This window comes from Apodemus sylvaticus, chromosome 1 (genome assembly GCF_947179515.1).
Source record: "Apodemus sylvaticus chromosome 1, mApoSyl1.1, whole genome shotgun sequence".
Lineage (NCBI taxonomy): Eukaryota > Metazoa > Chordata > Mammalia > Rodentia > Muridae > Apodemus > Apodemus sylvaticus.
The window spans coordinates 113,784,848-113,798,466 of NC_067472.1; positions in this window are offsets into that span (position 1 = coordinate 113,784,848).

Below are 13,619 nucleotides of genomic sequence, written 5' to 3' on the forward strand. Positions count from 1 at the left end.
CCAACTAGGTATCTTATGCCACCAAATAAAACCTCCAGTGCCAAGAATGAGGACATTCTTGTTGACGCATTGGACAAAGGTGCCCCATGGATCTCTGAAGACATTTAGGATACTGATTACTTTTCACAACCAGTTGGTAAGGCTCTTTTGCTGAGAATACCATTTATTTATGCCACTGAACACAGAGAAGTCAGACTGGTGCCCAACAAGCAGCTTCATTCCTACTGATCAACATTCATGGAAGGTATTGGAAGGTACTCTGAACACTCCTGGGGGAGAAAGGTACCTGGCATGGCCAAAGTGGCCAAGAACCTGACTCAAGAGGTCATGAGCCTAGGGAAAACTTATTCCTGTTATTTTGCTAAAGGAACACAGCAATAAAATGACTCCTGATGATATATTGCTTTACCTGTTGGCTTGTGTGCATCTCTCAACCCTCATGAGAGAAACATCTTGCAGTAGGTGGTAATTAACACAGAGACCCAAACGTGGACAATGAGCAAACAGTGAAAGACTTTGGAACAGTCACTCCTAAATGGGATCTCTTCAGGAAAGCCCTCCCGTCAATACTCAGGGTCTATGGAGAAGCAGAGGGAGGAAGATTGTAAGAGTCAGAGGTGATGGATGACTCCAAGGAAACAGACTCGAGAGGAAACAGTCTTCTAGAGACAAGAGGTTTGGTGTAATATGAACTCACAGGCTCATGGCGGCATGCATAAGATCTGTATAGGATCAAGACAGATGCAAGGGTCCCAGCACTGAGAAGGGGAAATGGATGCAGGCTCCTACCTTAACCAATACATTATTTGCAATTGATACCTGCTGGCAAGGATAAACTCATTTTTCTCCAGTGGAGTTTCATTGCATATATCAAACACAACCATACAGTCCACATGCCCAGGAACAGTTAATGAACAAAACACCAACTCTATTTTCTCTGTCTCTGTCTCTCTCTCTCTCTCTCTCTCCTCTCTCCTGTCTCTGTCTCTCTCTCTCTCCCCTTTCTGTGTATCCTTTTTTGTTTCATTTTGTTTTGTTTTATTGTCTTATTGGCTCTTTGTTTTGCTTTTTGTGGGTTTCTGGTGAGGCCTCATTTACAAGGAAAGTTAGAGAAAATAGAAGCTCCACATACCCAAGGAACGTGTGAGCACTGGACTTCTTTTTGTGTTCGCTGGTGTTTCTTATGAGCACATTGTGTGAAGGCAGCTATCTATAAGCTAGGAAGCAAGCTCTTAGCAGAATCTGAAAGAGTCTTCATCTGTCTCAGCTATAACTCTTTAACCTGAAACCCCATTTGTGGTAGGTGTACCCCATCCCCTGGCCCCCTATTTTTCCATGATGTGCTCCATACAGACTCTCTGATAGGCCCCATTTTTACCCTCTGGTATGTGCTAACTGACACAATTTCAAGTGCCTTCCAATGGCCTCTTATGCATAGTACCTGATTTGGTGGGTGGGAATAGGCAAGCCCCTGATTCATAGTGTTTACAGGTTTCTGTCCTGTAAATAAGGATCCTATGGATGATGGCATGGAGCCAATGGAATGCCACTCAGTGTAGAGCTGGGAAGAAATGGACATGATAGGTGTTAGGTGCCCTCAAGAACATGCATGGTGCCAAACTCAAACAATGAATTTTGAGTATTTATGACTTTAACATTTATTATTCTTTCACAATTTCATTCACACATACACTCATATGTACATGTATGAGTACATGTCCAGAATGCACACAGATTATACACAGATGCATATATATATGTATGTATATATATGTGTGTGTGTGTATGTGTGTATATGCGTGTTTGTGTTGTTCTTTTGTCAAAGTCCTCCCCATAACATTATTGTCTTATCCCTTTCCTCCCCACCAGATCCTTCCTTATCAAGTCTCTTTCGTCCTCTCATGCCTTTTCCTCTCTCTGTGACTTTCTGCATTTAATTAGGATTGTCTGTGTGAACAACTGTGGGAGCTGACTTACTTGGGTGACAGCAATGTACCAGTGGCTATAGCACAGGGAGATGATTCCACCTCTCCTACCAACCTTTATCTGCTTGTGGTTTCTCTGTAAGAGGTGGGGGTCCTCTGAGCCCCTCCCCTACTCTATAGTGGACTGTTGCTGGGCCTAATCTTTGAATCTCTTGTGCAAGTAGTCACTGCTTCTGTGAGTCCTTAGGTACCACGTCCAGAAGAAGACTTTGTTTCATTCCTTCCTGTCTTTTATCTCTTGGGCTTTTTCCCATCCCTTCTTTGATGTTCCCTGAGCTTTGGAAGGATAATACTGCTGTCTGATATAAGGCTGAACATACATTAATCAGCCATTTCTGTTTTCAGTATTTTGAACATTTATGCAATTACTGTCTCCCCTGTAAGCAGAAGCATCTCTGACCAAGGCCGAGAGCTGTACTGATCTATGGATATAAGTACTTAGAGAGCAGGTTGACACCATTGACATCATGTCCATTTAGCAATACAATAGTTGGTCCTCCCTTGGGATCTATGACCTCCTCATCTATGGGCACTGGTCAGCTCTACAGTGCCGGGTATGATCTCCTCTGTAGAATGGGTCTAAAGTCACATCAGAAAGCTGCTGGTTACCCCTATAGCAATGACTTCTTTTTCAAGGTAGCATAGTATTTTACATAGGAAAAATTAAACTTTTAGAAATGTTTGTATTTAACAAAACGGCCTTAACAACTGGAACTATAACTGTCAGCTTTTTCTACTGGCCCAGGCATGGCACTCAGTGCTTCTGACTTCAACTTTTACAACTTTTTACAAATCGTACAAAATTTCCCGGACTTCCTATAACATGAACATGTGTTCTGGTTCCTGCTGGAACACTGATATACTTTCCAATTTCTTATTTAAGTGTTCTGTCAGCACTTTCAAATTAAACAAAGGCAATCTAGTAAACGACTTCCTCTCTTTATTCTGTATTTCTTTTGTTTCTTTATTTGGTTCTAGCGACTGAATCCAGGGGAAAAATAAAGACAAGCTGAGTTTAGTGAGAACATAAAACACAGAGATCTTGACTACAAACCCAACCCAGAAATGTTGGAGTTCTTCACTCCCAGAGTTGAGTACCAGGGGAAGAGAAACTACTAATGCTTCTGGAAAAATAGGAATGCCCATTTTAATAGGTTATTATAAAAGTCTCTGATTTCAAAATTTAAAAAAAATTATTGATTTTCTTGTGAATTTCACAGCATGCACCCCAATCCCACTTATCTCCCCATACCTTCCTATCTGTCCTCAGCCCTTGCAAAAATTAAGCCCTTCCCTCCCATATGAAAATTAAAATCTAAACTAAAATAAAAGAACCAAATCAAAAAGAAAAAGAAAGAAAAAAGAAAAAAGAAATTCATGTAGTGTGTCACAGTGTGTCACACAGAATACCCTTTTGTCCACACATCTTTACTTGGAAATGATCACTGCAGTGAGTCATTGGTCTGGTTCAAGGCCTTTGGCTTCTGCTACATGATCAATACTGGAACCTCACTTGAATTCCTCCTTAATATCTCATCGTTGCCCTGTATCATGGGGATCCTGCAGCTTTGATCTGCAGGCCCAGCGCCTTCACTGATTCCAGCAGTTCACAGATGAGATGGATGTTGGGGTAGGCCAACTCAAAGCCCTGGATCTGGGGCCTGGTATGTAAGCTGGTCAGCTCACCAGCTATCCAGAACCCACACCACCATGGCCAGCATTTCAGCACTGCCCAGCTAGCTCACACAGTGCTAGAGCTGCCCTGCCACCAGGGTCAGCTCTACTGTGCTGCCCAGGCACTGTGGGTGCAGGACCTGCTCTCCAAGTGCTTCAGATGGTCAGGGGTGGGACAAGGTTGTCTTGGTTGTCTTTCTTCTAGCTGTCCCAGGCTGATGGGGCTGGAGCTGGCCTCTGAAATTTTTTTTGAACTTTTTTTTTTTTTTTTTTTTTTTTTTTTTTTTTTGGTTTTCGAGACAGGGTTTCTCTGTGTAGCCCTGGCTGTCCTGGAACTCACTCTGTAGACCAGGCTGGCCTCAAACTCAGAGATCCGCCTGCCTCAGCCTCCCAAGTGCTGGGATTAAAGGCATGCGCCACCACCGCCCGGCTGAACATTTTTTTTATTCAATATATTTTTTATTTACATTTCAAATGATTTCCCCTTTCCTGGCTCCCCATTCCCTGAAAGTTCTGTAAGCCCTCTTCCCTCCCCCTGTACCTCCATTTCCCCTCCCCCCATCCCACTTCCCTATACTGCTGCACTGAGCCTTTCTAGAACCAGGGGCCACTCCTCCATTCTTCTTGGACATCATTTGATATGGTAATGTGATTGGGTAATCTAAGTTTCTAGGCTAATATATGATTATCAGTGAGTGCATATCATACCATGATTGATCTTTTGAGACTGGGTTACCTCACTTAGTATGATGTTCTCCAGCTCCATCCATTTGTCTAAGAATTTCAGGAATTCATTGTTTCTAATGGCTGAATAGTACTCCATTGTGTATATATACCACATTTTTTGTTTCCATTCCTCCATTGAGGGACACCTGGGTTCCTTCCAGCTTCTGGCTATTATAAATGGGGCTGCTATGAACATAGTGGAGCATGTATCCTTATTACATGCTGGAGACTCCTCTGGGTATATGCTCAGGAGTGGTATAGCAGGGTCCTCCGGAAGTGACAAGTCCAGTTTTCTGAGGAACCGCCAGACTGATTTCCAGAGTGGTTGTACCAATTTGCAACCCCACCAGCAGTGGAGGAGTGTTCCTCCTTCTCCACATCCTCACCAGCACCTGTTTCCTCCTGAGTTTCTGATCTTGGCCATTCTGACTGGTGTGAGGTGAAATCTCAGGGTTGTTTTGATTTGCATTTCCCTAATAACTAATGATGTTGAACATTTTTAAAAATGTTTCTCAGTCATGCGAAATTCTTCAGGTAAAAATTCTTTGTTTAGCTCTGTACCCCATTTTTTAATAGGGTTATTTGTTTTTTTTGGGTCTAACTTCTTGAGTTTGTTGTATATATTGGATATTAGCCCTCTGTTAGATGTAGGGTTGGTGAAGATCTTTTCCAAATTTGTTGGTTGCCGATTTGTCCTTTTGATTGTTTCCTTACAGAAACTTTTTAATTTTATGAGGTCCCATTTGTCAGTTCTTGATCTTAGAGCATAAGCTATTGGTGTTCTGTTCAGGAACTTTCACCCTGTACCGATGTCCTCAAGGGTCTTCCCCAGTTTCTTTTCTTTTAGTTTCAGTGTGTCTGACTTTACCTGGAGGTCATTTCATTAGATGCTGAAAAAACATTTGACAAAATTCAGCATCCTTTCATGCTTAAAATCTTGGGAAGAACAGGAATTCAAGGCCCATACCTAAACATAGTAAAAGCAATATACAGCAAGCAGGTAGCCAACATCAAACTTAATGGAGAGAAACTTGAAGCAATCCCACTAAAATCAGGGACTAGACAAGGCTGCCCTTTCTCTCCATATCTTTTCAATATAGTACTTGAGGTACTAGCTAGGGCAATTAGACAACATAAGGAGGTCAAAGGGATACAAATTGCAAAGGAAGAAGTCAAACTATCATTATTTGCAGATGATATGATAGTCTACTTAAGTGACCCAAAAACCTCTACCCGAGAACTCCTACAGCTGATAAACAACTTAAGCAAAGTGATAGGTTATAAAATCAACTCAAGCAAATCAGTAGCCTTCCTATACTCAAAGGATAAACAGGCTGAGAAAGAAATTAGGGAAATGACACCCTTCACAATAGCCACAAACAATATAAAGTACCATGGTGTGACTCTGACTAAACAAGTGAAAGATCTGTATGACAAGAACTTCAAGTCTCTGAAGAAGGAAATGGAAGAAGACCTCAGAAAATGGAAAAATCTGCCATGCTAGTGGATTGGCAGGATTAATATAGTTAAAATGGCCATTTTGCCAAAAGCAATATACAGATTCAATGCAATACCCATCAAAATCCCAATTCAATTCTTCACAGAGTTAGAAAGAGCAATTCTCAAATTCATCTGGAATAACAAAAAACCCAGGATAGCTAAAACTATTCTCAGCAACCAAAGAAAGTCTGGGGGAATCAGTATCCCTGACCTCAAGCAATACTACAGAGCAGCAGTGTTAAAAACTGCATGGTATTGGTACAGTGACAGGCAGGAGGATCAATGGAACAGGATTGAAGATCCAGAAATGAACCCACACGCCTATGGCCACTTGATCTTCAACAAAGAAGCTGAAAACATCCAGTGAAGAAAAAAATAGCCTTTTAAACAAATGGTGCTGGTTCAACTGGAGGTCAGCATGCAGAAGAATGGGAATTGATCTATCCTTGTCTCCTTGTACTAAGCTCAACTCCAAGTGGTGATTTTTTGTTTTTTAATATACTCTAAATGGCTATGTATCATCGAGGGACTTTCCTGTTCCACACATTTGAGAAATCATCATCAAAATCCCTTTTACTTAGATGATGTTAGTCTTTTGAACATCAGTTCTGATAGAGTGAACTTTTTTAAAAATAATTGTTTATTTAACATTTATTTAACATTTAACTCTCTCTCTCTCTCTCTCTCTGTGTGTGTGTGTGTGTGTGTGTGTGTGTGTTGGAGAATGGTGGAGTGTAGTGGGGTGCAGAGTACATGTGCCATCGTGTGTGAATTAGGGTCAAAAAAACAGCTTGCAGGTTGGAGAGATGGCTCAGTGCTTAAGAGCACTGACTGTTCTTCCAGAGGACCAGAGTTCAATTCCCAGCAACCACAGGGTGGCTCACAACCATCTGTAATGGGATGCTCTCTTCTGCTGTTTCTAAAGAGAGCAATAGTATATTCATATATAAAATAAATAAATAAATCCTTTTTTTTTAAAAAAAGGACAACTTGGGGGAGTCAGTTCTTTCCTATCAGGGGAGCCTCAGGGATTGACTCAGGTTGATAAACCTATTGACAATTACTTTTACCAGCTGAGCATCTCAATGACCAGAATGTGGTAACGCTTCCCAATGGCAGACTGATCACACATTTATACCTGGAAACAGAGTTAAAATTTATATGCATTTAATGTGTAGGCATATAAATGTTCTTTCTCCATCTGTGCACTGAGGTCACCTCATTGGAAACCCAGTCCATGGAGGAAATGGGGACTACGGAATCCTTTGGGAGCTGTGGCCCCTTAGTAAGTGATTTATGGAGGAGGAAGGGTGCAGACTTCCCAAACTTCAAGTCTGGAAGAGTGTTGACTGGGCCAGTGTCAACGGTGATAACAGACCACAGGTCATTTCTCAACAGTTTACAGCATGGTAGTGTCACTAGAATCTGAGATCTGTCCTTTGTGCAGAGGACCTTGTGCAGACCTATGCAGGCCCTGTGCGTGCTGCCTCGGCCTCTGTGGGTTCATATGAGCTTTGATCATGTTGATTTAGAGGGTTTTGTTTTCTTGGTGTCTGCCATCCCCACTGGCTTTTGCATTCTTCTAGCTTCTTCTTTATCTTGGTTTCTTGAGCTCTGAGGAAAGAGATTGGATGGAAACACACCATTTAGAGCTGTGTTCCAAGGTCTCCTACTCTCTACATGATGCCTGGCTATGGTCTCTGTATTTCTTCCCCTCTGCTGCAGGAAGAAGCAACTCTGATAAAGGCTGAGCAAGGCACTCATCATCTTTGCCTTTCGGGGCCTGGGAGACCTCATGAAGGCCCCTTACCAGGCTCAAGCTTTGCAAACATGGGGCTGGTGGGTTTTGTCCTTTTCTCCTCCCTTGCCTTTGCAAAATCATCAGATTTCATTCCTAAAGCTAGCCCCCAAGGCCCAGCCCCCTGTTTGTCTGCTGACTCATTTCTGAGATTGTTCGCCAAGATATAATGATCAAAACACTAAGGTCCAGCAATCAAAATTATTGGGTGACACTGGCTAACCTGTCCAATTAGGACTTTCCAACTTACTCTAGCACAGTCTTCCCCCCTTTTTCTTCTTCTTAAAAGCCTACTCTAGCAACAACACCTCCTGTCTGCCTTTGCCCAATTCAGAGGCAGCCCCCCCATTGTTTCTCCAGGTAATACACCTCCTTTGTGCTGACAACTCCTTTGTGGGTGTGTTCTCTGCCAACTCTGAGGGGGCCCTTACTAGCTTCACCCATTTATCTGCTAATTTCTTCATGTCATTTTTTGTATGAAACATTGAATCTATTGATCTTTGGGGGAATACGATGCATGTCATTGTATTATAACCAAGCATTACTCTTGTCACTTTGACACCATTAGCTGGCTCATTTTCAGGGAACAACTCTTTCTGCTCAGATTTAAGAGAAAGGATTTCTGAAAAGCTTACAAGCCATTTCTGTATATTTACAAAGGCTCTGTTCATTCTGTTAACTTTTTCATCATTCATAACGTTTGTCTTCAAGATTAGTAGTTGCTGGGAACGGCAGCTCCCGAAAGACGACACCAGGCCGAACAGTTCCATGTGAGGTTTATTGAGAGGGGAAAGGGCAAAGGTGATGGTGGAAAGAGAAGAGGGGGAGGAGAGGGGGTGCTTCTCTTGTATATATGGCTGATGACATGGTCACAGGTAAAGGTAAGCCCAATGGATACTGGGAATATGGTGGCTGTTGCCTTGGCAACAGGTGTATAGGTCACGCTGTCATCTATGTGATGTCACAGGTTTCGGAGTTCCTGGTACCAACAGTAGTGACTGGATTTTGCCTTGCTTTCAGCCTTGGAAATATTTTTGCCTAACCATGTGAAATACATTGCTGGAATTCTGTCCTTTAAATTTGTTCTTGGCTATTGTCACACACTGGGAAATTCATGTGGCTGCTCAAGTTCCTAGTGACACTATCCTCAAACTCAGAACACAGGAAGTACATGGTACCATTATTTTAACAAGTGCATAATACTCTACCACACAAAGGTGCCATATTTTCATTATCTGCTCTTCTGTTGCAAGACATCTAAGTTGTTTCCAACTTTATGAATAAAGCAACAATAAGCATAGTTGAGCAAATGTCTGTGTAGCAGGCAGAAGCATCCTCGTCTTATACAACTTTGATGTGGTAGGTTTTTGTTTTATCTTGTTATATTTTACAAGTGAATGAATAAATGAATGACTGAAAACTCAGCCACTGGGGTAAAGGTTAACAAATGGAACTGTTATTTATACTTGCTGGGAAATGAAAGATGAGTTTTCTCTCCAGTGGACTGACATCAACCGTTCCACAACAGGCCTCAGGCTTAGGAGTAGTTGGCCAACATAGAATGGATTCCATAGTTTTTTGTTTGCTTTTATTTGATTACAGTTTGGTGGGTTATTTTTGGGTGTTGTTATATTTTGATTCCTTGGTTTTGGGGGTTTGTTGTGTTAGGTTTTGTTTGGGATGGAGGCTCTGGAGGGACTTGGAGGAGGGGAAGAATGTGATCGAAATTTATTTAAATAGTAAAAATATAAGAAAAAAGAAAATAAAGAAAGTATGTAGCAAGTACAAAAGAAAGTAATCTAGCCTTAGGCCTTCTTGCATAGATCACTATGAGAAAAAATGAGAATAGATGTATTGAAAAGTTTTATGCTGTCATACTAATATGTATAGTTTCTGTTTATTAGTATTTAAAAACTTTATTATTTTATGTATATTGGGTCTTGCCTGCATGCATATGTGTACAGTGAACTTAAAGGTCAGAAGAGGGTGTTGGATCCCCTGGAACTGGAGTTACAGATGATTGTGAACTACCATGTGGTTCTGGAAGTAGAACTTAAACCCTCTGGAAGAGTAGCTAGTGCTTTTAATCACTGAACAATCTCTCTAAGCCCCTATTTTTTCTGAGGCAGAGTTTGCTCTGTAGCCAAGGCCATTGAACTCATTATTCAAATTTGGGAATTTCTGATTTTCCCTGTCATGTTTGGCCACATTTTATGTATTTATATGCTATCTAAAAATGTGATATTTTATCAATGTGATGGCTATTCTTGGTTGTCAACTTGAATGCACCTGGAATTAACAAAAACCCTAAAATGGAGCAGATGTGTGAGGGATTTTTGCTTAATTTAAGGTGGGAAGATCCACATCTGGATCCTTAAGGTGGGAAGACACATCTTTAATCCAGATATTTTGAGGTGGGATGACCCACTTCTATTGTGGGCCGTGCCTTCTACTGGAAGCCTCTATCTATCATCTATCTATCTATCTATCTATCTATCTATCTATCTATCTATCTCTCTCTCTCTATATATATATATATATATATCTATATCTATATAGATATATATCCCTACAATATATATATAGATGTCTATCTATCTATCTATCTATCTATATCTATATATCTCTCTATATAGATATATATCCCTACAATATATGTAGATGTCTATCTATCTATCTATCTATCTATCTATCTATCTATCTATCTATCTATCTAAAGTTTTGCTATTTACATGCATATTCTTGCCTTGCTGACAAGTTCATTTCCTCATCAGCATTACAGCCTACTTCTTTGGGATTCTGGTGTATACTGAAGAGCAGCTGAGACATCCAGGCTCATCATGGACTGAGCACTACTTTACTTTTGAACCTTCCGTTCACAGGTTTAGCTGTGACCACAATCTATAAGTAATTTTAACAAATCCTCCTTATATATCTATGTGTGTACATATAAAATATATAATATACAAATATCTAATTACATATAGTTAATATAATAAATTTCCATGTTTTTGCAGAGGATGTGGAGTTTGGGACTTAGGGCTAGAAACCAATGAGTGTTGAGAGCTCAGTGTGCTGCTCTGTAGGAGTCTGGAAGATGAGAATGCTGAGATCAATGGAGATGATGGAGGCCTGGTTTCTGTTCATGGGGATGACCATGAGATGACCACAAAGACCAGCAGCAGAGGGAAGCTTAAAGACTTTATCCAGGCCATTTGTTATTTTGCATTATGATTCTGTTTTGGTTAACTGGGTCAGCCCCAGACCAGAATCAGCTCTGATTAACAAGATTCCAGAACAAAGTAAAACCTTAGCTTTTCTGGGATACTCAGTGTTTGCCAACTGGAGCTAAGAAATGATCAGTGATTAAGAAGAAACCAGCATCGTTAGGTTGACATCTTCTGGGAAGTATTTCCTAAGAGTCAGCACATACAAGCTATGTGCTGGACATGGCCAGGGTTGTACATTGTGCTGGCAGTCGACTTGGTATTGTGTATTGAAGGTGTGAAAGGGTTATGGCAAGAAGCTGAGGCTTGGCACTGTGTGGCAGGGTTAGAGTCTCTGAAGAGAACCTGGGAGAGGCTGTTGGTGAAAGTGCAGACTGGTTGCAACAGGAGACTCTAGCATTTTCAAGATGCCAATATCATGGGATGACCACCAGCAAATGCAGCAGAAGTGAAGTGGACCCAGTCTGAGGCAGGAAGACAATCTGTGTGTGCTGCAGAGGGTGGAGCAGGAAAGATGGCCCAGTCCCTTCTGAGGACTGAAAAATCTTGAGTGAATACCAGATGATTAGGCACTGAGTTATTTATACTTTTGGAGTTTGGTTTTGCTTTGTTCAGAATGTTAATATAGTCTGGGTCTTCCCTCTTCCCCCACCTTTTAAAAAAAGGTTTATTTATTATATATAAAGTTTTCTGCCTGCATGTATGCCTATAGGCCAGAAGAGGGCACCAGATCTCATTATAGATGGTTATGAGCCACCATTTGGTTGCAGGGAATTGAACTCAGGACCTCTGGAAAGAGTGGCCAGTCGTGATCTCAATCTCTGAGACATCTCTCCATCCCTGGCTCTTCCCCTTTGAAGTAAGAAAGTAAGGAGGAATCAAACTGGACCCATTTTGAATATGGGTCAAATAGAGTTTATGTTCCCAAGACCTCCCTGGGTGACTGATATCATGCTTGATAGCGAGAGGCATGGATGCTAGGCAAGTTACCCTGCCATAGTTGAATAATCCAATCAATGAGGACAAGAAAAGTGTACCACAGACATGTTCCTAAGAAAGTCCCCTATCCCTAAATCCCGACGGGTGGGGAGAATGTAGCTGTAACTTGGCACAGGTATTTGTGGTTTTCAAGCTTAAAGGTTCTGTAACATTCTGGCTCAGAGGATGGGGTCAGGGCCCAAGCTTCCAAGCTCCCAAGTGTGCTCTATGGCCCTGATGAATCAGTAGCAGTTTGCTTACAATAAATTCTTGTCATCTGCATTGAAGTGTCATATGAGTTCTTGATGAACAAGAAAGGAAAGGTTGTATGACTCAATAGTGACGTGTGTGTGTGTGTGTGTGTGTGTGTGTGTGTGTAGTTGACAAGGGATCAGCTGTTTTGGGTAATTTTATGTCCTCCTGACACAAACTAAAGTCAGCTGAAAGGAAGAAACCTCAATTAAGGAAATGATTTCATAAGATGAGTCTGTAGGCAAGCCTGTAGGGCATGGGTTTGGTGGTCCTGGATTCTATAAGAAAGTAGCTGGAGCAAGCCAGTCAGCGGAAACAGCTCTGCTACAAGGCCCCTGCATTAGTTCTTGCCTGCAAGTTCCTGCCCTGACTTCCTTCAGTGATGAGCAGTGATGTGTAAGTGGAAGCCAAATTAACCTTTTCTTCCTCAAGTTGCCTTGGTCATGGTGTTTCATCACAACAATAACCCTAAGACAATAAGTGAATAATTGTTTCCTGGACCAATTTTCCTGCTCATTGGGAGGAAAGTGGTCCACATGTGCTGCATTTGTTCTGCATCCATCCTGTTTTCATAGCAGCAACTCAATATTCTGCCCCTTCCGCACCAGGGAGCACCTTCTCCAGTCCTTACCACAGACTGCTGCTATAGCTTCTTCTCCAGCTTCGAGCTGTCCAGGAACCTCTCTTAATCTCAGAGACAATACCTTACAATTCTTTTAACATTTTATTTTTTTAATGTGAAGCTTAGTCTCTGTCTGTTCTTATTTATTTATTTATTTATTTAGAACAGTTTCATGTGAGGGTTATTGAGGGAGGAAAGGGCAAGGTGGTGGCAGAAAGAGAAGGGAGGAGGAGAGAGATCAGAGGGCCTTTCTTTATATATGGATGGTGACATAGTCACAGGTAAAGGTGGGAGGTGAGCTAAGTGGATTCTGGGAATATGGTGGCCTTGGCAACAGGTGTGTAGCTAGAGCCTATGTGATGTCATAGGTTTCAGAGGTCCTGATACCAACATTTCTCCCTCCTTATTATAAAGAGAAGAAAACAGGGGAGAGGCAGCTGATGGTGACAGGGAATGAGGGTGTTGTGCCTCTTAAGCTGCTTTCTGTTGTCTAGGGGCATTGTCAATTTTGGGGTGTAGCTGACTTTCACCATCGGGATCCACTTAGTAAATATTTGTATCAGGTTCCTCTGTGGACAGCGGCTCTTTTGTGTTTAGAGTTCCCACTACAGTGATATCTCTCTTCCTCATGGTGTATCTACATCAGTGGAGCAGGGTGTGGCTTGCTCTATCATCTTGTCGGTGGGGAGGAAAGAGTTATCTAGCTTTATATGGTAACCTCAGACCATTCCTGTTTTCATAATGACATCCTTTAGGGATACTTACCATGCTGGGTTTTGGCTTTGAAAGCCAAAGCTGGGGCTGCTTACAGACTGGATTCTCTAAGGTAGGTGGAACCTGGAGAGCTTTCTGTCTGC